The sequence below is a fragment of the Pungitius pungitius genome, unplaced genomic scaffold, assembly GCF_949316345.1.
Source record: "Pungitius pungitius unplaced genomic scaffold, fPunPun2.1 scaffold_28, whole genome shotgun sequence".
Classification (NCBI taxonomy): domain Eukaryota; kingdom Metazoa; phylum Chordata; class Actinopteri; order Perciformes; family Gasterosteidae; genus Pungitius; species Pungitius pungitius.
In genome coordinates this window covers 524,657-543,390 of record NW_026909895.1, presented here as the reverse complement: position 1 = coordinate 543,390, position 18,734 = coordinate 524,657, and the positions used below count along the sequence as shown (strand labels likewise).

The 18,734-nt window shown below is 45.7% G+C and overlaps 41 non-coding genes across 41 annotated transcripts; all 41 read right to left on the bottom strand.

Annotated features, from left to right (window-relative positions):
• Positions 1–146: 146 nt before the first annotated feature.
• LOC134120951 (5S ribosomal RNA) lies at positions 147–265 on the bottom strand. The gene has a single exon (XR_009952494.1). It is a non-coding gene; the product is annotated as a 5S ribosomal RNA (ribosomal RNA).
• Positions 266–604: 339 nt separating this feature from the next.
• LOC134120950 (5S ribosomal RNA) lies at positions 605–723 on the bottom strand. Its single transcript, XR_009952493.1, has one exon. It is a non-coding gene; the product is annotated as a 5S ribosomal RNA (ribosomal RNA).
• A 344-nt stretch (positions 724–1,067) lies between these two features.
• Positions 1,068–1,186, bottom strand: LOC134120949 (5S ribosomal RNA). The gene has a single exon (XR_009952492.1). It is a non-coding gene; the product is annotated as a 5S ribosomal RNA (ribosomal RNA).
• A 339-nt stretch (positions 1,187–1,525) lies between these two features.
• Positions 1,526–1,644, bottom strand: LOC134120948 (5S ribosomal RNA). The gene has a single exon (XR_009952491.1). It is a non-coding gene; the product is annotated as a 5S ribosomal RNA (ribosomal RNA).
• A 344-nt stretch (positions 1,645–1,988) lies between these two features.
• On the bottom strand, positions 1,989–2,107 carry LOC134120947 (5S ribosomal RNA). The gene has a single exon (XR_009952490.1). It is a non-coding gene; the product is annotated as a 5S ribosomal RNA (ribosomal RNA).
• Positions 2,108–2,446: 339 nt separating this feature from the next.
• LOC134120946 (5S ribosomal RNA) lies at positions 2,447–2,565 on the bottom strand. Its single transcript, XR_009952489.1, has one exon. It is a non-coding gene; the product is annotated as a 5S ribosomal RNA (ribosomal RNA).
• A 339-nt stretch (positions 2,566–2,904) lies between these two features.
• Positions 2,905–3,023, bottom strand: LOC134121521 (5S ribosomal RNA). Its single transcript, XR_009953062.1, has one exon. It is a non-coding gene; the product is annotated as a 5S ribosomal RNA (ribosomal RNA).
• Positions 3,024–3,362: 339 nt separating this feature from the next.
• On the bottom strand, positions 3,363–3,481 carry LOC134120945 (5S ribosomal RNA). The gene has a single exon (XR_009952488.1). It is a non-coding gene; the product is annotated as a 5S ribosomal RNA (ribosomal RNA).
• Positions 3,482–3,825: 344 nt separating this feature from the next.
• LOC134120944 (5S ribosomal RNA) lies at positions 3,826–3,944 on the bottom strand. Its single transcript, XR_009952487.1, has one exon. It is a non-coding gene; the product is annotated as a 5S ribosomal RNA (ribosomal RNA).
• Positions 3,945–4,283: 339 nt separating this feature from the next.
• On the bottom strand, positions 4,284–4,402 carry LOC134122372 (5S ribosomal RNA). Its single transcript, XR_009953912.1, has one exon. It is a non-coding gene; the product is annotated as a 5S ribosomal RNA (ribosomal RNA).
• Positions 4,403–4,746: 344 nt separating this feature from the next.
• On the bottom strand, positions 4,747–4,865 carry LOC134120942 (5S ribosomal RNA). The gene has a single exon (XR_009952485.1). It is a non-coding gene; the product is annotated as a 5S ribosomal RNA (ribosomal RNA).
• A 339-nt stretch (positions 4,866–5,204) lies between these two features.
• LOC134121717 (5S ribosomal RNA) lies at positions 5,205–5,323 on the bottom strand. The gene has a single exon (XR_009953258.1). It is a non-coding gene; the product is annotated as a 5S ribosomal RNA (ribosomal RNA).
• A 344-nt stretch (positions 5,324–5,667) lies between these two features.
• LOC134122201 (5S ribosomal RNA) lies at positions 5,668–5,786 on the bottom strand. Its single transcript, XR_009953742.1, has one exon. It is a non-coding gene; the product is annotated as a 5S ribosomal RNA (ribosomal RNA).
• A 344-nt stretch (positions 5,787–6,130) lies between these two features.
• Positions 6,131–6,249, bottom strand: LOC134120941 (5S ribosomal RNA). The gene has a single exon (XR_009952483.1). It is a non-coding gene; the product is annotated as a 5S ribosomal RNA (ribosomal RNA).
• A 339-nt stretch (positions 6,250–6,588) lies between these two features.
• LOC134122371 (5S ribosomal RNA) lies at positions 6,589–6,707 on the bottom strand. The gene has a single exon (XR_009953911.1). It is a non-coding gene; the product is annotated as a 5S ribosomal RNA (ribosomal RNA).
• Positions 6,708–7,051: 344 nt separating this feature from the next.
• LOC134120940 (5S ribosomal RNA) lies at positions 7,052–7,170 on the bottom strand. Its single transcript, XR_009952482.1, has one exon. It is a non-coding gene; the product is annotated as a 5S ribosomal RNA (ribosomal RNA).
• A 339-nt stretch (positions 7,171–7,509) lies between these two features.
• On the bottom strand, positions 7,510–7,628 carry LOC134121716 (5S ribosomal RNA). Its single transcript, XR_009953257.1, has one exon. It is a non-coding gene; the product is annotated as a 5S ribosomal RNA (ribosomal RNA).
• Positions 7,629–7,972: 344 nt separating this feature from the next.
• On the bottom strand, positions 7,973–8,091 carry LOC134120939 (5S ribosomal RNA). Its single transcript, XR_009952481.1, has one exon. It is a non-coding gene; the product is annotated as a 5S ribosomal RNA (ribosomal RNA).
• Positions 8,092–8,430: 339 nt separating this feature from the next.
• LOC134120938 (5S ribosomal RNA) lies at positions 8,431–8,549 on the bottom strand. Its single transcript, XR_009952480.1, has one exon. It is a non-coding gene; the product is annotated as a 5S ribosomal RNA (ribosomal RNA).
• Positions 8,550–8,893: 344 nt separating this feature from the next.
• LOC134120937 (5S ribosomal RNA) lies at positions 8,894–9,012 on the bottom strand. The gene has a single exon (XR_009952479.1). It is a non-coding gene; the product is annotated as a 5S ribosomal RNA (ribosomal RNA).
• Positions 9,013–9,351: 339 nt separating this feature from the next.
• LOC134120935 (5S ribosomal RNA) lies at positions 9,352–9,470 on the bottom strand. The gene has a single exon (XR_009952478.1). It is a non-coding gene; the product is annotated as a 5S ribosomal RNA (ribosomal RNA).
• A 339-nt stretch (positions 9,471–9,809) lies between these two features.
• LOC134121520 (5S ribosomal RNA) lies at positions 9,810–9,928 on the bottom strand. The gene has a single exon (XR_009953061.1). It is a non-coding gene; the product is annotated as a 5S ribosomal RNA (ribosomal RNA).
• A 339-nt stretch (positions 9,929–10,267) lies between these two features.
• Positions 10,268–10,386, bottom strand: LOC134120934 (5S ribosomal RNA). The gene has a single exon (XR_009952477.1). It is a non-coding gene; the product is annotated as a 5S ribosomal RNA (ribosomal RNA).
• Positions 10,387–10,730: 344 nt separating this feature from the next.
• Positions 10,731–10,849, bottom strand: LOC134120933 (5S ribosomal RNA). Its single transcript, XR_009952476.1, has one exon. It is a non-coding gene; the product is annotated as a 5S ribosomal RNA (ribosomal RNA).
• Positions 10,850–11,188: 339 nt separating this feature from the next.
• Positions 11,189–11,307, bottom strand: LOC134122370 (5S ribosomal RNA). The gene has a single exon (XR_009953910.1). It is a non-coding gene; the product is annotated as a 5S ribosomal RNA (ribosomal RNA).
• A 344-nt stretch (positions 11,308–11,651) lies between these two features.
• LOC134120932 (5S ribosomal RNA) lies at positions 11,652–11,770 on the bottom strand. Its single transcript, XR_009952475.1, has one exon. It is a non-coding gene; the product is annotated as a 5S ribosomal RNA (ribosomal RNA).
• Positions 11,771–12,109: 339 nt separating this feature from the next.
• LOC134122081 (5S ribosomal RNA) lies at positions 12,110–12,228 on the bottom strand. The gene has a single exon (XR_009953622.1). It is a non-coding gene; the product is annotated as a 5S ribosomal RNA (ribosomal RNA).
• Positions 12,229–12,572: 344 nt separating this feature from the next.
• On the bottom strand, positions 12,573–12,691 carry LOC134122200 (5S ribosomal RNA). Its single transcript, XR_009953741.1, has one exon. It is a non-coding gene; the product is annotated as a 5S ribosomal RNA (ribosomal RNA).
• A 344-nt stretch (positions 12,692–13,035) lies between these two features.
• On the bottom strand, positions 13,036–13,154 carry LOC134120930 (5S ribosomal RNA). Its single transcript, XR_009952472.1, has one exon. It is a non-coding gene; the product is annotated as a 5S ribosomal RNA (ribosomal RNA).
• Positions 13,155–13,493: 339 nt separating this feature from the next.
• Positions 13,494–13,612, bottom strand: LOC134122368 (5S ribosomal RNA). The gene has a single exon (XR_009953908.1). It is a non-coding gene; the product is annotated as a 5S ribosomal RNA (ribosomal RNA).
• Positions 13,613–13,956: 344 nt separating this feature from the next.
• LOC134120929 (5S ribosomal RNA) lies at positions 13,957–14,075 on the bottom strand. Its single transcript, XR_009952471.1, has one exon. It is a non-coding gene; the product is annotated as a 5S ribosomal RNA (ribosomal RNA).
• A 339-nt stretch (positions 14,076–14,414) lies between these two features.
• Positions 14,415–14,533, bottom strand: LOC134121715 (5S ribosomal RNA). Its single transcript, XR_009953256.1, has one exon. It is a non-coding gene; the product is annotated as a 5S ribosomal RNA (ribosomal RNA).
• Positions 14,534–14,877: 344 nt separating this feature from the next.
• Positions 14,878–14,996, bottom strand: LOC134120928 (5S ribosomal RNA). Its single transcript, XR_009952470.1, has one exon. It is a non-coding gene; the product is annotated as a 5S ribosomal RNA (ribosomal RNA).
• A 339-nt stretch (positions 14,997–15,335) lies between these two features.
• LOC134122412 (5S ribosomal RNA) lies at positions 15,336–15,454 on the bottom strand. Its single transcript, XR_009953952.1, has one exon. It is a non-coding gene; the product is annotated as a 5S ribosomal RNA (ribosomal RNA).
• Positions 15,455–15,848: 394 nt separating this feature from the next.
• On the bottom strand, positions 15,849–15,967 carry LOC134120927 (5S ribosomal RNA). Its single transcript, XR_009952469.1, has one exon. It is a non-coding gene; the product is annotated as a 5S ribosomal RNA (ribosomal RNA).
• A 339-nt stretch (positions 15,968–16,306) lies between these two features.
• Positions 16,307–16,425, bottom strand: LOC134122332 (5S ribosomal RNA). Its single transcript, XR_009953872.1, has one exon. It is a non-coding gene; the product is annotated as a 5S ribosomal RNA (ribosomal RNA).
• A 344-nt stretch (positions 16,426–16,769) lies between these two features.
• LOC134120926 (5S ribosomal RNA) lies at positions 16,770–16,888 on the bottom strand. Its single transcript, XR_009952468.1, has one exon. It is a non-coding gene; the product is annotated as a 5S ribosomal RNA (ribosomal RNA).
• A 339-nt stretch (positions 16,889–17,227) lies between these two features.
• LOC134122411 (5S ribosomal RNA) lies at positions 17,228–17,346 on the bottom strand. Its single transcript, XR_009953951.1, has one exon. It is a non-coding gene; the product is annotated as a 5S ribosomal RNA (ribosomal RNA).
• Positions 17,347–17,690: 344 nt separating this feature from the next.
• LOC134122199 (5S ribosomal RNA) lies at positions 17,691–17,809 on the bottom strand. The gene has a single exon (XR_009953740.1). It is a non-coding gene; the product is annotated as a 5S ribosomal RNA (ribosomal RNA).
• A 344-nt stretch (positions 17,810–18,153) lies between these two features.
• On the bottom strand, positions 18,154–18,272 carry LOC134120924 (5S ribosomal RNA). Its single transcript, XR_009952467.1, has one exon. It is a non-coding gene; the product is annotated as a 5S ribosomal RNA (ribosomal RNA).
• Positions 18,273–18,611: 339 nt separating this feature from the next.
• LOC134122367 (5S ribosomal RNA) lies at positions 18,612–18,730 on the bottom strand. The gene has a single exon (XR_009953907.1). It is a non-coding gene; the product is annotated as a 5S ribosomal RNA (ribosomal RNA).
• Between the last annotated feature and the right edge of the window lie 4 nt (positions 18,731–18,734).

Here is an 18,734-nt window from a genome sequence, read left to right as displayed (position 1 = left end):
CCAATGGTAAATGTTGACCAACACTAATTTAGCAATCATGAAACCGAATCATTTTGGATAATATTGTCTAATTTCCTTTCATATCCAACGTTAAAACAGGTGTACAATCTGCGGCGCTCGGCGGCTTTCGGAGAGAGAAGTGAAAAAGCTTACGGCACCTGGGATTCCCAGGCGGTCTTCCATCCAGGTACTAACCAGGCCCTGCTCTGCTTAGCTTCCGAGATCAGACGAGATCGGGCGGAACCAGAGAGGTATGGCCGTAAGCTGCTTTTTATCTTTTTCCTAATCCTTTATAATGCGTCAATGAATTATGACACGCCTGCCGTTGGCATCTTTGTGTGGGTTAAATAAGGGTATGCAAAGAAGGCTGTGACATCCCATGCCGAAAATTGGATGGACTAGAGAAGACCCGCCCAGGAGTCCCAGCCAATCGGTGAATGGCCATTGCAGTCCCCGCCACCTCAAATGGCCTGACGATGGTATGGACGTAAGCCACCTTTCATCTTCTTCCTATTGCATCTCTTCTACAATGTGAATTTTTTTTTACAATTGTGTAGGTGTACAATCTACGGCGCTGGGCGGCTTTCAGAGAGAGAAGTTAAAAAGCTTACGGCACCTGGGATTCCCAGGCGGTCTTCCATCCAGGTACTAACCAGGCCCTGCTCTGCTTAGCTTCCGAGATCAGACGAGATCGGGCGGAACCAGAGAGGTATGGCCGTAAGCTGCTTTTCATCTTTTTCCTAATCCTTTAAAACGTGTCAAAGATAATCAGAAGTTTCTTTTTCTAAAATTGAAGCAGTTCTTAGCATTGGCAAGAGAGGTTCCTAAAGCCTGAAGGTAACTTTACTTTTCTTCACTGGCAATTCTAACATGTTGGGTTAGCACCTGTATTTCAACGGCTAAATTACAAACAACAGTATGCCAATGGTAAATGTTGACCAACACTAATTTAGCAATCATGAAACGGAATCATTTTGGATAATATTGTCTAATTTCCTTTCATATCCAACGTTAAAACAGGTGTACAATCTGCGGCGCTCGGCGGCTTTCGGAGAGAGAAGTGAAAAAGCTTACGGCACCTGGGATTCCCAGGCGGTCTTCCATCCAGGTACTAACCAGGCCCTGCTCTGCTTAGCTTCCGAGATCAGACGAGATCGGGCGGAACCAGAGAGGTATGGCCGTAAGCTGCTTTTTATCTTTTTCCTAATCCTTTATAATGCGTCAATGAATTATGACACGCCTGCCGTTGGCATCTTTGTGTGGGTTAAATAAGGGTATGCAAAGAAGGCTGTGACATCCCATGCCGAAAATTGGATGGACTAGAGAAGACCCGCCCAGGAGTCCCAGCCAATCGGTGAATGGCCATTGCAGTCCCCGCCACCTCAAATGGCCTGACGATGGTATGGACGTAAGCCACCTTTCATCTTCTTCCTATTGCATCTCTTCTACAATGTGAATTTTTTTTTACAATTGTGTAGGTGTACAATCTACGGCGCTGGGCGGCTTTCAGAGAGAGAAGTTAAAAAGCTTACGGCACCTGGGATTCCCAGGCGGTCTTCCATCCAGGTACTAACCAGGCCCTGCTCTGCTTAGCTTCCGAGATCAGACGAGATCGGGCGGAACCAGAGAGGTATGGCCGTAAGCTGCTTTTCATCTTTTTCCTAATCCTTTAAAAAGTGTCAAAGATAATCAGAAGTTTCTTTTTCTAAAATTGAAGCAGTTCTTAGCATTGGCAAGAGAGGTTCCTAAAGCCTGAAGGTAACTTTACTTTTCTTCACTGGCAATTCTAACATGTTGGGTTAGCACCTGTATTTCAACGGCTAAATTACAAACAACAGTATGCCAATGGTAAATGTTGACCAACACTAATTTAGCAATCATGAAACGGAATCATTTTGGATAATATTGTCTAATTTCCTTTCATATCCAACGTTAAAACAGGTGTACAATCTGCGGCGCTCGGCGGCTTTCGGAGAGAGAAGTGAAAAAGCTTACGGCACCTGGGATTCCCAGGCGGTCTTCCATCCAGGTACTAACCAGGCCCTGCTCTGCTTAGCTTCCGAGATCAGACGAGATCGGGCGGAACCAGAGAGGTATGGCCGTAAGCTGCTTTTTATCTTTTTCCTAATCCTTTATAATGCGTCAATGAATTATGACACGCCTGCCGTTGGCATCTTTGTGTGGGTTAAATAAGGGTATGCAAAGAAGGCTGTGACATCCCATGCCGAAAATTGGATGGACTAGAGAAGACCCGCCCAGGAGTCCCAGCCAATCGGTGAATGGCCATTGCAGTCCCCGCCACCTCAAATGGCCTGACGATGGTATGGACGTAAGCCACCTTTCATCTTCTTCCTATTGCATCTCTTCTACAATGTGATAAACTTTTTACAATTGTGTAGGTGTACAAGCTACGGCGCTGGGCGGCTTTCAGAGAGAGAAGTGAAAAAGCTTACGGCACCTGGGATTCCCAGGCGGTCTTCCATCCAGGTACTAACCAGGCCCTGCTCTGCTTAGCTTCCGAGATCAGACGAGATCGGGCGGAACCAGAGAGGTATGGCCGTAAGCTGCTTTTTATCTTTTTCCTAATCCTTTATAATGCGTCAAAAAATTATGTCACGCCTGCCGTTGGCATCTTTGTGTGGGTTAAATAAGGGTATGCAAAGAAGGCTGTGACATCCTATGGCGAAAATTGGATGGACTAGAGAAGACCCGCCCAGGAGTCCCAGCCAATCGGTGGATGGCCATTGCAGTCCCCGCCACCTCAAATGGCCTGACGATGGTATGGACGTAAGCCACCTTTCATCTTCTTCCTATTGCATCTCTTCTACAATGTGAAATACTTTTTACAATTGTGAAGGTGTACAATCTGCGGCGGTGGGCGGCTTTCGGAGAGAGAAGTGAAAAAGCTTACGGCACCTGGGATTCCCAGGCGGTCTTCCATCCAGGTACTAACCAGGCCCTGCTCTGCTTAGCTTCCGAGATCAGACGAGATCAGGCGGAACCAGAGAGGTATGGCCGTAAGCTGCTTTTTATCTTTTTCCTAATCCTTTATAATGCGTCAATGAATTATGACACGCCAGCCGTTGGCATCTTTGTGTGGGTTAAATAAGGGTATGCAAAGAAGGCTGTGACATCCCATGCCGAAAATTGGATGGACTAGAGAAGACCCGCCCAGGAGTCCCAGCCAATCGGTGAATGGCCATTGCAGTCCCCGCCACCTCAAATGGCCTGACGATGGTATGGACGTAAGCCACCTTTCATCTTCTTCCTATTGCATCTCTTCTACAATGTGAATTTTTTTTTACAATTGTGTAGGTGTACAATCTACGGCGCTGGGCGGCTTTCAGAGAGAGAAGTTAAAAAGCTTACGGCACCTGGGATTCCCAGGCGGTCTTCCATCCAGGTACTAACCAGGCCCTGCTCTGCTTAGCTTCCGAGATCAGACGAGATCGGGCGGAACCAGAGAGGTATGGCCGTAAGCTGCTTTTCATCTTTTTCCTAATCCTTTAAAACGTGTCAAAGATAATCAGAAGTTTCTTTTTCTAAAATTGAAGCAGTTCTTAGCATTGGCAAGAGAGGTTCCTAAAGCCTGAAGGTAACTTTACTTTTCTTCACTGGCAATTCTAACATGTTGGGTTAGCACCTGTATTTCAACGGCTAAATTACAAACAACAGTATGCCAATGGTAAATGTTGACCAACACTAATTTAGCAATCATGAAACGGAATCATTTTGGATAATATTGTCTAATTTCCTTTCATATCCAACGTTAAAACAGGTGTACAATCTGCGGCGCTCGGCGGCTTTCGGAGAGAGAAGTGAAAAAGCTTACGGCACCTGGGATTCCCAGGCGGTCTTCCATCCAGGTACTAACCAGGCCCTGCTCTGCTTAGCTTCCGAGATCAGACGAGATCGGGCGGAACCAGAGAGGTATGGCCGTAAGCTGCTTTTTATCTTTTTCCTAATCCTTTATAATGCGTCAATGAATTATGACACGCCAGCCGTTGGCATCTTTGAGTGGGTTAAATAAGGGTATGCAAAGAAGGCTGTGACATCCCATGCCGAAAATTGGATGGACTAGAGAAGACCCGCCCAGGAGTCCCAGCCAATCGGTGAATGGCCATTGCAGTCCCCGCCACCTCAAATGGCCTGACGATGGTACGGACGTAAGCCACCTTTCATCTTCTTCCTATTGCATCTCTTCTACAATGTGAATTTTTTTTTACAATTGTGTAGGTGTACAATCTACGGCGCTGGGCGGCTTTCAGAGAGAGAAGTGAAAAAGCTTACGGCACCTGGGATTCCCAGGCGGTCTTCCATCCAGGTACTAACCAGGCCCTGCTCTGCTTAGGTTCCGAGATCAGACGAGATCGGGCGGAACCAGAGAGGTATGGACGTAAGCTGCTTTTCATCTTTTTCCTAATCCTTTAAAACGTGTCAAAGATAATCAGAAGTTTCTTTTTCTAAAATTGAAGCAGTTCTTAGCATTGGCAAGAGAGGTTCCTAAAGCCTGAAGGTAACTTTACTTTTCTTCACTGGCAATTCTAACATGTTGGGTTAGCACCTGTATTTCAACGGCTAAATTACAAACAACAGTATGCCAATCGTAAATGTTGACCAACACTAATTTAGCAATCATGAAACGGAATCATTTTGGATAATATTGTCTAATTTCCTTTCATATCCAACGTTAAAACAGGTGTACAATCTGCGGCGCTCGGCGGCTTTCGGAGAGAGAAGTGAAAAAGCTTACGGCACCTGGGATTCCCAGGCGGTCTTCCATCCAGGTACTAACCAGGCCCTGCTCTGCTTAGCTTCCGAGATCAGACGAGATCGGGCGGAACCAGAGAGGTATGGCCGTAAGCTGCTTTTTATCTTTTTCCTAATCCTTTATAATGCGTCAATGAATTATGACACGCCTGCCGTTGGCATCTTTGTGTGGGTTAAATAAGGGTATGCAAAGAAGGCTGTGACATCCCATGCCGAAAATTGGATGGACTAGAGAAGACCCGCCCAGGGGTCCCAGCCAATCGGTGAATGGCCATTGCAGTCCCCGCCACCTCAAATGGCCTGACGATGGTACGGACGTAAGCCACCTTTCATCTTCTTCCTATTGCATCTCTTCTACAATGTGAAATTTTTTTTACAATTGTGTAGGTGTACAATTTACGGCGCTGGGCGGCTTTCGGAGAGAGAAGTGAAAAAGCTTACGGCACCTGGGATTCCCAGGCGGTCTTCCATCCAGGTACTAACCAGGCCCTGCTCTGCTTAGCTTCCGAGATCAGACGAGATCGGGCGGAACCAGAGAGGTATGGACGTAAGCTGCTTTTCATCTTTTTCCTAATCCTTTAAAACGTGTCAAAGATAATCAGAAGTTTCTTTTTCTAAAATTGAAGCAGTTCTTAGCATTGGCAAGAGAGGTTCCTAAAGCCTGAAGGTAACTTTACTTTTCTTCACTGGCAATTCTAACATGTTGGGTTAGCACCTGTATTTCAACGGCTAAATTACAAACAACAGTATGCCAATCGTAAATGTTGACCAACACTAATTTAGCAATCATGAAACGGAATGATTTTGGATAATATTGTCTAATTTCCTTTCATATCCAACGTTAAAACAGGTGTACAATCTGCGGCGCTCGGCGGCTTTCGGAGAGAGAAGTGAAAAAGCTTACGGCACCTGGGATTCCCAGGCGGTCTTCCATCCAGGTACTAACCAGGCCCTGCTCTGCTTAGCTTCCGAGAACAGACGAGATCGGGCGGAACCAGAGAGGTATGGACGTAAGCTGCTTTTCATCTTTTTCCTAATCCTTTAAAACGTGTCAAAGATAATCAGAAGTTTCTTTTTCTAAAATTGAAGCAGTTCTTAGCATTGGCAAGAGAGGTTCCTAAAGCCTGAAGGTAACTTTACTTTTCTTCACTGGCAATTCTAACATGTTGGGTTAGCACCTGTATTTCAACGGCTAAATTACAAACAACAGTATGCCAATCGTAAATGTTGACCAACACTAATTTAGCAATCATGAAACGGAATCATTTTGGATAATATTGTCTAATTTCCTTTCATATCCAACGTTAAAACAGGTGTACAATCTGCGGCGCTCGGCGGCTTTCGGAGAGAGAAGTGAAAAAGCTTACGGCACCTGGGATTCCCAGGCGGTCTTCCATCCAGGTACTAACCAGGCCCTGCTCTGCTTAGCTTCCGAGATCAGACGAGATCGGGCGGAACCAGAGAGGTATGGCCGTAAGCTGCTTTTTATCTTTTTCCTAATCCTTTATAATGCGTCAATGAATTATGACACGCCAGCCGTTGGCATCTTTGTGTGGGTTAAATAAGGGTATGCAAAGAAGGCTGTGACATCCCATGCCGAAAATTGGATGGACTAGAGAAGACCCGCCCAGGAGTCCCAGCCAATCGGTGAATGGCCATTGCAGTCCCCGCCACCTCAAATGGCCTGACGATGGTATGGACGTAAGCCACCTTTCATCTTCTTCCTATTGCATCTCTTCTACAATGTGAAATTTTTTTTACAATTGTGTAGGTGTACAATCTACGGCGCTGGGCGGCTTTCAGAGAGAGAAGTGAAAAAGCTTACGGCACCTGGGATTCCCAGGCGGTCTTCCATCCAGGTACTAACCAGGCCCTGCTCTGCTTAGGTTCCGAGATCAGACGAGATCGGGCGGAACCAGAGAGGTATGGACGTAAGCTGCTTTTCATCTTTTTCCTAATCCTTTAAAACGTGTCAAAGATAATCAGAAGTTTCTTTTTCTAAAATTGAAGCAGTTCTTAGCATTGGCAAGAGAGGTTCCTAAAGCCTGAAGGTAACTTTACTTTTCTTCACTGGCAATTCTAACATGTTGGGTTAGCACCTGTATTTCAACGGCTAAATTACAAACAACAGTATGCCAATCGTAAATGTTGACCAACACTAATTTAGCAATCATGAAACGGAATCATTTTGGATAATATTGTCTAATTTCCTTTCATATCCAACGTTAAAACAGGTGTACAATCTGCGGCGCTCGGCGGCTTTCGGAGAGAGAAGTGAAAAAGCTTACGGCACCTGGGATTCCCAGGCGGTCTTCCATCCAGGTACTAACCAGGCCCTGCTCTGCTTAGCTTCCGAGATCAGACGAGATCGGGCGGAACCAGAGAGGTATGGCCGTAAGCTGCTTTTTATCTTTTTCCTAATCCTTTATAATGCGTCAATGAATTATGACACGCCTGCCGTTGGCATCTTTGTGTGGGTTAAATAAGGGTATGCAAAGAAGGCTGTGACATCCCATGCCGAAAATTGGATGGACTAGAGAAGACCCGCCCAGGGGTCCCAGCCAATCGGTGAATGGCCATTGCAGTCCCCGCCACCTCAAATGGCCTGACGATGGTACGGACGTAAGCCACCTTTCATCTTCTTCCTATTGCATCTCTTCTACAATGTGAAATTTTTTTTACAATTGTGTAGGTGTACAATTTACGGCGCTGGGCGGCTTTCGGAGAGAGAAGTGAAAAAGCTTACGGCACCTGGGATTCCCAGGCGGTCTTCCATCCAGGTACTAACCAGGCCCTGCTCTGCTTAGCTTCCGAGATCAGACGAGATCGGGCGGAACCAGAGAGGTATGGACGTAAGCTGCTTTTCATCTTTTTCCTAATCCTTTAAAACGTGTCAAAGATAATCAGAAGTTTCTTTTTCTAAAATTGAAGCAGTTCTTAGCATTGGCAAGAGAGGTTCCTAAAGCCTGAAGGTAACTTTACTTTTCTTCACTGGCAATTCTAACATGTTGGGTTAGCACCTGTATTTCAACGGCTAAATTACAAACAACAGTATGCCAATCGTAAATGTTGACCAACACTAATTTAGCAATCATGAAACGGAATCATTTTGGATAATATTGTCTAATTTCCTTTCATATCCAACGTCAAAACAGGTGTACAATCTGCGGCGCTCGGCGGCTTTCGGAGAGAGAAGTGAAAAAGCTTACGGCACCTGGGATTCCCAGGCGGTCTTCCATCCAGGTACTAACCAGGCCCTGCTCTGCTTAGCTTCCGAGATCAGACGAGATCGGGCGGAACCAGAGAGGTATGGCCGTAAGCTGCTTTTTATCTTTTTCCTAATCCTTTATAATGCGTCAATGAATTATGACACGCCTGCCGTTGGCATCTTTGTGTGGGTTAAATAAGGGTATGCAAAGAAGGCTGTGACATCCCATGCCGAAAATTGGATGGACTAGAGAAGACCCGCCCAGGAGTCCCAGCCAATCGGTGAATGGCCATTGCAGTCCCCGCCACCTCAAATGGCCTGACGATGGTATGGACGTAAGCCACCTTTCATCTTCTTCCTATTGCATCTCTTCTACAATGTGAATTTTTTTTTACAATTGTGTAGGTGTACAATCTACGGCGCTGGGCGGCTTTCAGAGAGAGAAGTTAAAAAGCTTACGGCACCTGGGATTCCCAGGCGGTCTTCCATCCAGGTACTAACCAGGCCCTGCTCTGCTTAGCTTCCGAGATCAGACGAGATCGGGCGGAACCAGAGAGGTATGGCCGTAAGCTGCTTTTCATCTTTTTCCTAATCCTTTAAAAAGTGTCAAAGATAATCAGAAGTTTCTTTTTCTAAAATTGAAGCAGTTCTTAGCATTGGCAAGAGAGGTTCCTAAAGCCTGAAGGTAACTTTACTTTTCTTCACTGGCAATTCTAACATGTTGGGTTAGCACCTGTATTTCAACGGCTAAATTACAAACAACAGTATGCCAATGGTAAATGTTGACCAACACTAATTTAGCAATCATGAAACGGAATCATTTTGGATAATATTGTCTAATTTCCTTTCATATCCAACGTTAAAACAGGTGTACAATCTGCGGCGCTCGGCGGCTTTCGGAGAGAGAAGTGAAAAAGCTTACGGCACCTGGGATTCCCAGGCGGTCTTCCATCCAGGTACTAACCAGGCCCTGCTCTGCTTAGCTTCCGAGATCAGACGAGATCGGGCGGAACCAGAGAGGTATGGCCGTAAGCTGCTTTTTATCTTTTTCCTAATCCTTTATAATGCGTCAATGAATTATGACACGCCTGCCGTTGGCATCTTTGTGTGGGTTAAATAAGGGTATGCAAAGAAGGCTGTGACATCCCATGCCGAAAATTGGATGGACTAGAGAAGACCCGCCCAGGAGTCCCAGCCAATCGGTGAATGGCCATTGCAGTCCCCGCCACCTCAAATGGCCTGACGATGGTATGGACGTAAGCCACCTTTCATCTTCTTCCTATTGCATCTCTTCTACAATGTGATAAACTTTTTACAATTGTGTAGGTGTACAAGCTACGGCGCTGGGCGGCTTTCAGAGAGAGAAGTGAAAAAGCTTACGGCACCTGGGATTCCCAGGCGGTCTTCCATCCAGGTACTAACCAGGCCCTGCTCTGCTTAGCTTCCGAGATCAGACGAGATCGGGCGGAACCAGAGAGGTATGGCCGTAAGCTGCTTTTTATCTTTTTCCTAATCCTTTATAATGCGTCAAAAAATTATGTCACGCCTGCCGTTGGCATCTTTGTGTGGGTTAAATAAGGGTATGCAAAGAAGGCTGTGACATCCTATGGCGAAAATTGGATGGACTAGAGAAGACCCGCCCAGGAGTCCCAGCCAATCGGTGGATGGCCATTGCAGTCCCCGCCACCTCAAATGGCCTGACGATGGTATGGACGTAAGCCACCTTTCATCTTCTTCCTATTGCATCTCTTCTACAATGTGAAATACTTTTTACAATTGTGAAGGTGTACAATCTGCGGCGGTGGGCGGCTTTCGGAGAGAGAAGTGAAAAAGCTTACGGCACCTGGGATTCCCAGGCGGTCTTCCATCCAGGTACTAACCAGGCCCTGCTCTGCTTAGCTTCCGAGATCAGACGAGATCAGGCGGAACCAGAGAGGTATGGCCGTAAGCTGCTTTTTATCTTTTTCCTAATCCTTTATAATGCGTCAATGAATTATGACACGCCAGCCGTTGGCATCTTTGTGTGGGTTAAATAAGGGTATGCAAAGAAGGCTGTGACATCCCATGCCGAAAATTGGATGGACTAGAGAAGACCCGCCCAGGAGTCCCAGCCAATCGGTGAATGGCCATTGCAGTCCCCGCCACCTCAAATGGCCTGACGATGGTATGGACGTAAGCCACCTTTCATCTTCTTCCTATTGCATCTCTTCTACAATGTGAATTTTTTTTTACAATTGTGTAGGTGTACAATCTACGGCGCTGGGCGGCTTTCAGAGAGAGAAGTTAAAAAGCTTACGGCACCTGGGATTCCCAGGCGGTCTTCCATCCAGGTACTAACCAGGCCCTGCTCTGCTTAGCTTCCGAGATCAGACGAGATCGGGCGGAACCAGAGAGGTATGGCCGTAAGCTGCTTTTCATCTTTTTCCTAATCCTTTAAAACGTGTCAAAGATAATCAGAAGTTTCTTTTTCTAAAATTGAAGCAGTTCTTAGCATTGGCAAGAGAGGTTCCTAAAGCCTGAAGGTAACTTTACTTTTCTTCACTGGCAATTCTAACATGTTGGGTTAGCACCTGTATTTCAACGGCTAAATTACAAACAACAGTATGCCAATGGTAAATGTTGACCAACACTAATTTAGCAATCATGAAACGGAATCATTTTGGATAATATTGTCTAATTTCCTTTCATATCCAACGTTAAAACAGGTGTACAATCTGCGGCGCTCGGCGGCTTTCGGAGAGAGAAGTGAAAAAGCTTACGGCACCTGGGATTCCCAGGCGGTCTTCCATCCAGGTACTAACCAGGCCCTGCTCTGCTTAGCTTCCGAGATCAGACGAGATCGGGCGGAACCAGAGAGGTATGGCCGTAAGCTGCTTTTTATCTTTTTCCTAATCCTTTATAATGCGTCAATGAATTATGACACGCCAGCCGTTGGCATCTTTGAGTGGGTTAAATAAGGGTATGCAAAGAAGGCTGTGACATCCCATGCCGAAAATTGGATGGACTAGAGAAGACCCGCCCAGGAGTCCCAGCCAATCGGTGAATGGCCATTGCAGTCCCCGCCACCTCAAATGGCCTGACGATGGTACGGACGTAAGCCACCTTTCATCTTCTTCCTATTGCATCTCTTCTACAATGTGAAATTTTTTTTACAATTGTGTAGGTGTACAATCTACGGCGCTGGGCGGCTTTCAGAGAGAGAAGTGAAAAAGCTTACGGCACCTGGGATTCCCAGGCGGTCTTCCATCCAGGTACTAACCAGGCCCTGCTCTGCTTAGGTTCCGAGATCAGACGAGATCGGGCGGAACCAGAGAGGTATGGACGTAAGCTGCTTTTCATCTTTTTCCTAATCCTTTAAAACGTGTCAAAGATAATCAGAAGTTTCTTTTTCTAAAATTGAAGCAGTTCTTAGCATTGGCAAGAGAGGTTCCTAAAGCCTGAAGGTAACTTTACTTTTCTTCACTGGCAATTCTAACATGTTGGGTTAGCACCTGTATTTCAACGGCTAAATTACAAACAACAGTATGCCAATCGTAAATGTTGACCAACACTAATTTAGCAATCATGAAACGGAATCATTTTGGATAATATTGTCTAATTTCCTTTCATATCCAACGTTAAAACAGGTGTACAATCTGCGGCGCTCGGCGGCTTTCGGAGAGAGAAGTGAAAAAGCTTACGGCACCTGGGATTCCCAGGCGGTCTTCCATCCAGGTACTAACCAGGCCCTGCTCTGCTTAGCTTCCGAGATCAGACGAGATCGGGCGGAACCAGAGAGGTATGGCCGTAAGCTGCTTTTTATCTTTTTCCTAATCCTTTATAATGCGTCAATGAATTATGACACGCCTGCCGTTGGCATCTTTGTGTGGGTTAAATAAGGGTATGCAAAGAAGGCTGTGACATCCCATGCCGAAAATTGGATGGACTAGAGAAGACCCGCCCAGGGGTCCCAGCCAATCGGTGAATGGCCATTGCAGTCCCCGCCACCTCAAATGGCCTGACGATGGTACGGACGTAAGCCACCTTTCATCTTCTTCCTATTGCATCTCTTCTACAATGTGAAATTTTTTTTACAATTGTGTAGGTGTACAATTTACGGCGCTGGGCGGCTTTCGGAGAGAGAAGTGAAAAAGCTTACGGCACCTAGGATTCCCAGGCGGTCTTCCATCCAGGTACTAACCAGGCCCTGCTCTGCTTAGCTTCCGAGATCAGACGAGATCGGGCGGAACCAGAGAGGTATGGACGTAAGCTGCTTTTCATCTTTTTCCTAATCCTTTAAAACGTGTCAAAGATAATCAGAAGTTTCTTTTTCTAAAATTGAAGCAGTTCTTAGCATTGGCAAGAGAGGTTCCTAAAGCCTGAAGGTAACTTTACTTTTCTTCACTGGCAATTCTAACATGTTGGGTTAGCACCTGTATTTCAACGGCTAAATTACAAACAACAGTATGCCAATCGTAAATGTTGACCAACACTAATTTAGCAATCATGAAACGGAATGATTTTGGATAATATTGTCTAATTTCCTTTCATATCCAACGTTAAAACAGGTGTACAATCTGCGGCGCTCGGCGGCTTTCGGAGAGAGAAGTGAAAAAGCTTACGGCACCTGGGATTCCCAGGCGGTCTTCCATCCAGGTACTAACCAGGCCCTGCTCTGCTTAGCTTCCGAGAACAGACGAGATCGGGCGGAACCAGAGAGGTATGGACGTAAGCTGCTTTTCATCTTTTTCCTAATCCTTTAAAACGTGTCAAAGATAATCAGAAGTTTCTTTTTCTAAAATTGAAGCAGTTCTTAGCATTGGCAAGAGAGGTTCCTAAAGCCTGAAGGTAACTTTACTTTTCTTCACTGGCAATTCTAACATGTTGGGTTAGCACCTGTATTTCAACGGCTAAATTACAAACAACAGTATGCCAATCGTAAATGTTGACCAACACTAATTTAGCAATCATGAAACGGAATCATTTTGGATAATATTGTCTAATTTCCTTTCATATCCAACGTTAAAACAGGTGTACAATCTGCGGCGCTCGGCGGCTTTCGGAGAGAGAAGTGAAAAAGCTTACGGCACCTGGGATTCCCAGGCGGTCTTCCATCCAGGTACTAACCAGGCCCTGCTCTGCTTAGCTTCCGAGATCAGACGAGATCGGGCGGAACCAGAGAGGTATGGCCGTAAGCTGCTTTTTATCTTTTTCCTAATCCTTTATAATGCGTCAATGAATTATGACACGCCAGCCGTTGGCATCTTTGTGTGGGTTAAATAAGGGTATGCAAAGAAGGCTGTGACATCCCATGCCGAAAATTGGATGGACTAGAGAAGACCCGCCCAGGAGTCCCAGCCAATCGGTGAATGGCCATTGCAGTCCCCGCCACCTCAAATGGCCTGACGATGGTATGGACGTAAGCCACCTTTCATCTTCTTCCTATTGCATCTCTTCTACAATGTGAAATTTTTTTTACAATTGTGTAGGTGTACAATCTACGGCGCTGGGCGGCTTTCAGAGAGAGAAGTGAAAAAGCTTACGGCACCTGGGATTCCCAGGCGGTCTTCCATCCAGGTACTAACCAGGCCCTGCTCTGCTTAGGTTCCGAGATCAGACGAGATCGGGCGGAACCAGAGAGGTATGGACGTAAGCTGCTTTTCATCTTTTTCCTAATCCTTTAAAACGTGTCAAAGATAATCAGAAGTTTCTTTTTCTAAAATTGAAGCAGTTCTTAGCATTGGCAAGAGAGGTTCCTAAAGCCTGAAGGTAACTTTACTTTTCTTCACTGGCAATTCTAACATGTTGGGTTAGCACCTGTATTTCAACGGCTAAATTACAAACAACAGTATGCCAATCGTAAATGTTGACCAACACTAATTTAGCAATCATGAAACGGAATCATTTTGGATAATATTGTCTAATTTCCTTTCATATCCAACGTTAAAACAGGTGTACAATCTGCGGCGCTCGGCGGCTTTCGGAGAGAGAAGTGAAAAAGCTTACGGCACCTGGGATTCCCAGGCGGTCTTCCATCCAGGTACTAACCAGGCCCTGCTCTGCTTAGCTTCCGAGATCAGACGAGATCGGGCGGAACCAGAGAGGTATGGCCGTAAGCTGCTTTTTATCTTTTTCCTAATCCTTTATAATGCGTCAATGAATTATGACACGCCTGCCGTTGGCATCTTTGTGTGGGTTAAATAAGGGTATGCAAAGAAGGCTGTGACATCCCATGCCGAAAATTGGATGGACTAGAGAAGACCCGCCCAGGGGTCCCAGCCAATCGGTGAATGGCCATTGCAGTCCCCGCCACCTCAAATGGCCTGACGATGGTACGGACGTAAGCCACCTTTCATCTTCTTCCTATTGCATCTCTTCTACAATGTGAAATTTTTTTTACAATTGTGTAGGTGTACAATTTACGGCGCTGGGCGGCTTTCGGAGAGAGAAGTGAAAAAGCTTACGGCACCTGGGATTCCCAGGCGGTCTTCCATCCAGGTACTAACCAGGCCCTGCTCTGCTTAGCTTCCGAGATCAGACGAGATCGGGCGGAACCAGAGAGGTATGGACGTAAGCTGCTTTTCATCTTTTTCCTAATCCTTTAAAACGTGTCAAAGATAATCAGAAGTTTCTTTTTCTAAAATTGAAGCAGTTCTTAGCATTGGCAAGAGAGGTTCCTAAAGCCTGAAGGTAACTTTACTTTTCTTCACTGGCAATTCTAACATGTTGGGTTAGCACCTGTATTTCAACGGCTAAATTACAAACAACAGTATGCCAATCGTAAATGTTGACCAACACTAATTTAGCAATCATGAAACGGAATCATTTTGGATAATATTGTCTAATTTCCTTTCATATCCAACGTTAAAACAGGTGTACAATCTGCGGCGCTCGGCGGCTTTCGGAGAGAGAAGTGAAAAAGCTTACGGCACCTGGGATTCCCAGGCGGTCTTCCATCCAGGTACTAACCAGGCCCTGCTCTGCTTAGCTTCCGAGATCAGACGAGATCGGGCGGAACCAGAGAGGTATGGCCGTAAGCTGCTTTTTATCTTTTTCCTAATCCTTTATAATGCGTCAATGAATTATGACACGCCTGCCGTTGGCATCTTTGTGTGGGTTAAATAAGGGTATGCAAAGAAGGCTGTGACATCCCATGCCGAAAATTGGATGGACTAGAGAAGACCCGCCCAGGAGTCCCAGCCAATCGGTGAATGGCCATTGCAGTCCCCGCCACCTCAAATGGCCTGACGATGGTATGGACGTAAGCCACCTTTCATCTTCTTCCTATTGCATCTCTTCTACAATGTGATAAACTTTTTACAATTGTGTAGGTGTACAAGCTACGGCGCTGGGCGGCTTTCAGAGAGAGAAGTGAAAAAGCTTACGGCACCTGGGATTCCCAGGCGGTCTTCCATCCAGGTACTAACCAGGCGCTGCTCTGCTTAGCTTCCGAGATCAGACGAGATCGGGCGGAACCAGAGAGGTATGGACGTAAGCTGCTTTTCATCTTTTTCCTAATCCTTTAAAACGTGTCAAAGATAATCAGAAGTTTCTTTTTCTAAAATTGAAGCAGTTCTTAGCATTGGCAAGAGAGGTTCCTAAAACCTGAAGGTAACTTTACTTTTCTTCACTGGTAAATCTAACATGTTTGGTTAGCACCTGTATTTCAACGGCTAAATTACAAACAATAGTATGCCAATCGTAAAATGTTGATCAACACCAATTTAGCAATCATGAAACGGAATCATTTTGGATAACATTGTCTAATTTCCTTTCATATCCAACGTTAAAACAACACTAAACATGCATCTCTTCAACAATGTGATATACTTTTTGTAATTTGTAGGTGTACAATCTGCGGCGCTCTGCAGCTTTCAGAGAGAAGTGAAAAAGCTTACGGCACCTGGGATTCCCAGGCGGTCTTCCATCCAGGTACTAACCAGGCCCTGCTCTGCTTAGCTTCCGAGATCAGACGAGATCGGGCGGAACCAGAGAGGTATGGCCGTAAGCTGCTTTTTATCTTTTTCCTAATCCTTTATAATGCGTCAATGAATTATGACACGCCAGCCGTTGGCATCTTTGTGTGGGTTAAATAAGGGTATGCAAAGAAGGCTGTGACATCCCAAGCCGAAAATTGGATGGACTAGAGAAGACCCGCCCAGGAGTCCCAGCCAATCGGTGAATGGCCATTGCAGTCCCCGCCACCTCAAATGGCCTGACGATGGTACGGACGTAAGCCACCTTTCATCTTCTTCCTATTGCATCTCTTCTACAATGTGAAATTTTTTTTACAATTGTGTAGGTGTACAATCTACGGCGCTGGGCGGCTTTCAGAGAGAGAAGTGAAAAAGCTTACGGCACCTGGGGTTCCCAGGCGGTCTTCCATCCAGGTACTAACCAGGCCCTGCTCTGCTTAGCTTCCGAGAACAGACGAGATCGGGCGGAACCAGAGAGGTATGGACGTAAGCTGCTTTTCATCTTTTTCCTAATCCTTTAAAACGTGTCAAAGATAATCAGAAGTTTCTTTTTCTAAAATTGAAGCAGTTCTTAGCATTGGCAAGAGAGGTTCCTAAAGCCTGAAGGTAACTTTACTTTTCTTCACTGGCAATTCTAACATGTTGGGTTAGCACCTGTATTTCAACGGCTAAATTACAAACAACAGTATGCCAATCGTAAATGTTGACCAACACTAATTTAGCAATCATGAAACGGAATCATTTTGGATAATATTGTCTAATTTCCTTTCATATCCAACGTTAAAACAGGTGTACAATCTGCGGCGCTCGGCGGCTTTCGGAGAGAGAAGTGAAAAAGCTTACGGCACCTGGGATTCCCAGGCGGTCTTCCATCCAGGTACTAACCAGGCCCTGCTCTGCTTAGCTTCCGAGATCAGACGAGATCGGGCGGAACCAGAGAGGTATGGCCGTAAGCTGCTTTTTATCTTTTTCCTAATCCTTTATAATGCGTCAATGAATTATGACACGCCTGCCGTTGGCATCTTTGTGTGGGTTAAATAAGGGTATGCAAAGAAGGCTGTGACATCCCATGCCGAAAATTGGATGGACTAGAGAAGACCCGCCCAGGAGTCCCAGCAAATCGGTGAATGGCCATTGCAGTCCCCGCCACCTCAAATGGCCTGACGATGGTATGGACGTAAGCCACCTTTCATCTTCTTCCTATTGCATCTCTTCTACAATGTGAATTTTTTTTTACAATTGTGTAGGTGTACAATCTACGGCGCTGGGCGGCTTTCAGAGAGAGAAGTGAAAAAGCTTACGGCACCTGGGATTCCCAGGCGGTCTTCCATCCAGGTACTAACCAGTCCCTGCTCTGCTTAGCTTCCGAGATCAGACGAGATCGGGCGGAACCAGAGAGGTATGGACGTAAGCTGCTTTTCATCTTTTTCCTAATCCTTTAAAACGTGTCAAAGATAATCAGAAGTTTCTTTCTCTAAAATTGAAGCAGTTCTTAGCATTGGCAAGAGAGGTTCCTAAAGCCTGAAGGTAACTTTACTTTTCTTCACTGGCAATTCTAACATGTTGGGTTAGCACCTGTATTTCAACGGCTAAATTACAAACAACAGTATGCCAATCGTAAATGTTGACCAACACTAATTTAGCAATCATGAAACGGAATGATTTTGGATAATATTGTCTAATTTCCTTTCATATCCAACGTTAAAACAGGTGTACAATCTGCGGCGCTCGGCGGCTTTCGGAGAGAGAAGTGAAAAAGCTTACGGCACCTGGGATTCCCAGGCGGTCTTCCATCCAGGTACTAACCAGGCCCTGCTCTGCTTAGCTTCCGAGAACAGACGAGATCGGGCGGAACCAGAGAGGTATGGACGTAAGCTGCTTTTCATCTTTTTCCTAATCCTTTAAAACGTGTCAAAGATAATCAGAAGTTTCTTTTTCTAAAATTGATGCAGTTCTTAGCATTGGCAAGAGAGGTTCCTAAAGCCTGAAGGTAACTTTACTTTTCTTCACTGGCAATTCTAACATGTTGGGTTAGCACCTGTATTTCAACGGCTAAATTACAAACAACAGTATGCCAATCGTAAATGTTGACCAACACTAATTTAGCAATCATGAAACGAAATCATTTTGGATAATATTGTCTAATTTCCTTTCATATCCAACGTTAAAACAGGTGTACAATCTGCGGCGCTCGGCGGCTTTCGGAGAGAGAAGTGAAAAAGCTTACGGCACCTGGGATTCCCAGGCGGTCTTCCATCCAGGTACTAACCAGGCCCTGCTCTGCTTAGCTTCCGAGATCAGACGAGATCGGGCGGAACCAGAGAGGTATGGCCGTAAGCTGCTTTTTATCTTTTTCCTAATCCTTTATAATGCGTCAATGAATTATGACACGCCAGCCGTTGGCATCTTTGTGTGGGTTAAATAAGGGTATGCAAAGAAGGCTGTGACATCCCATGCCGAAAATTGGATGGACTAGAGAAGACCCGCCCAGGAGTCCCAGCCAATCGGTGAATGGCCATTGCAGTCCCCGCCACCTCAAATGGCCTGACGATGGTATGGACGTAAGCCACCTTTCATCTTCTTCCTATTGCATCTCTTCTACAATGTGAAATTTTTTTTACAATTGTGTAGGTGTACAATCTACGGCGCTGGGCGGCTTTCAGAGAGAGAAGTGAAAAAGCTTACGGCACCTGGGATTCCCAGGCGGTCTTCCATCCAGGTACTAACCAGGCCCTGCTCTGCTTAGGTTCCGAGATCAGACGAGATCGGGCGGAACCAGAGAGGTATGGACGTAAGCTGCT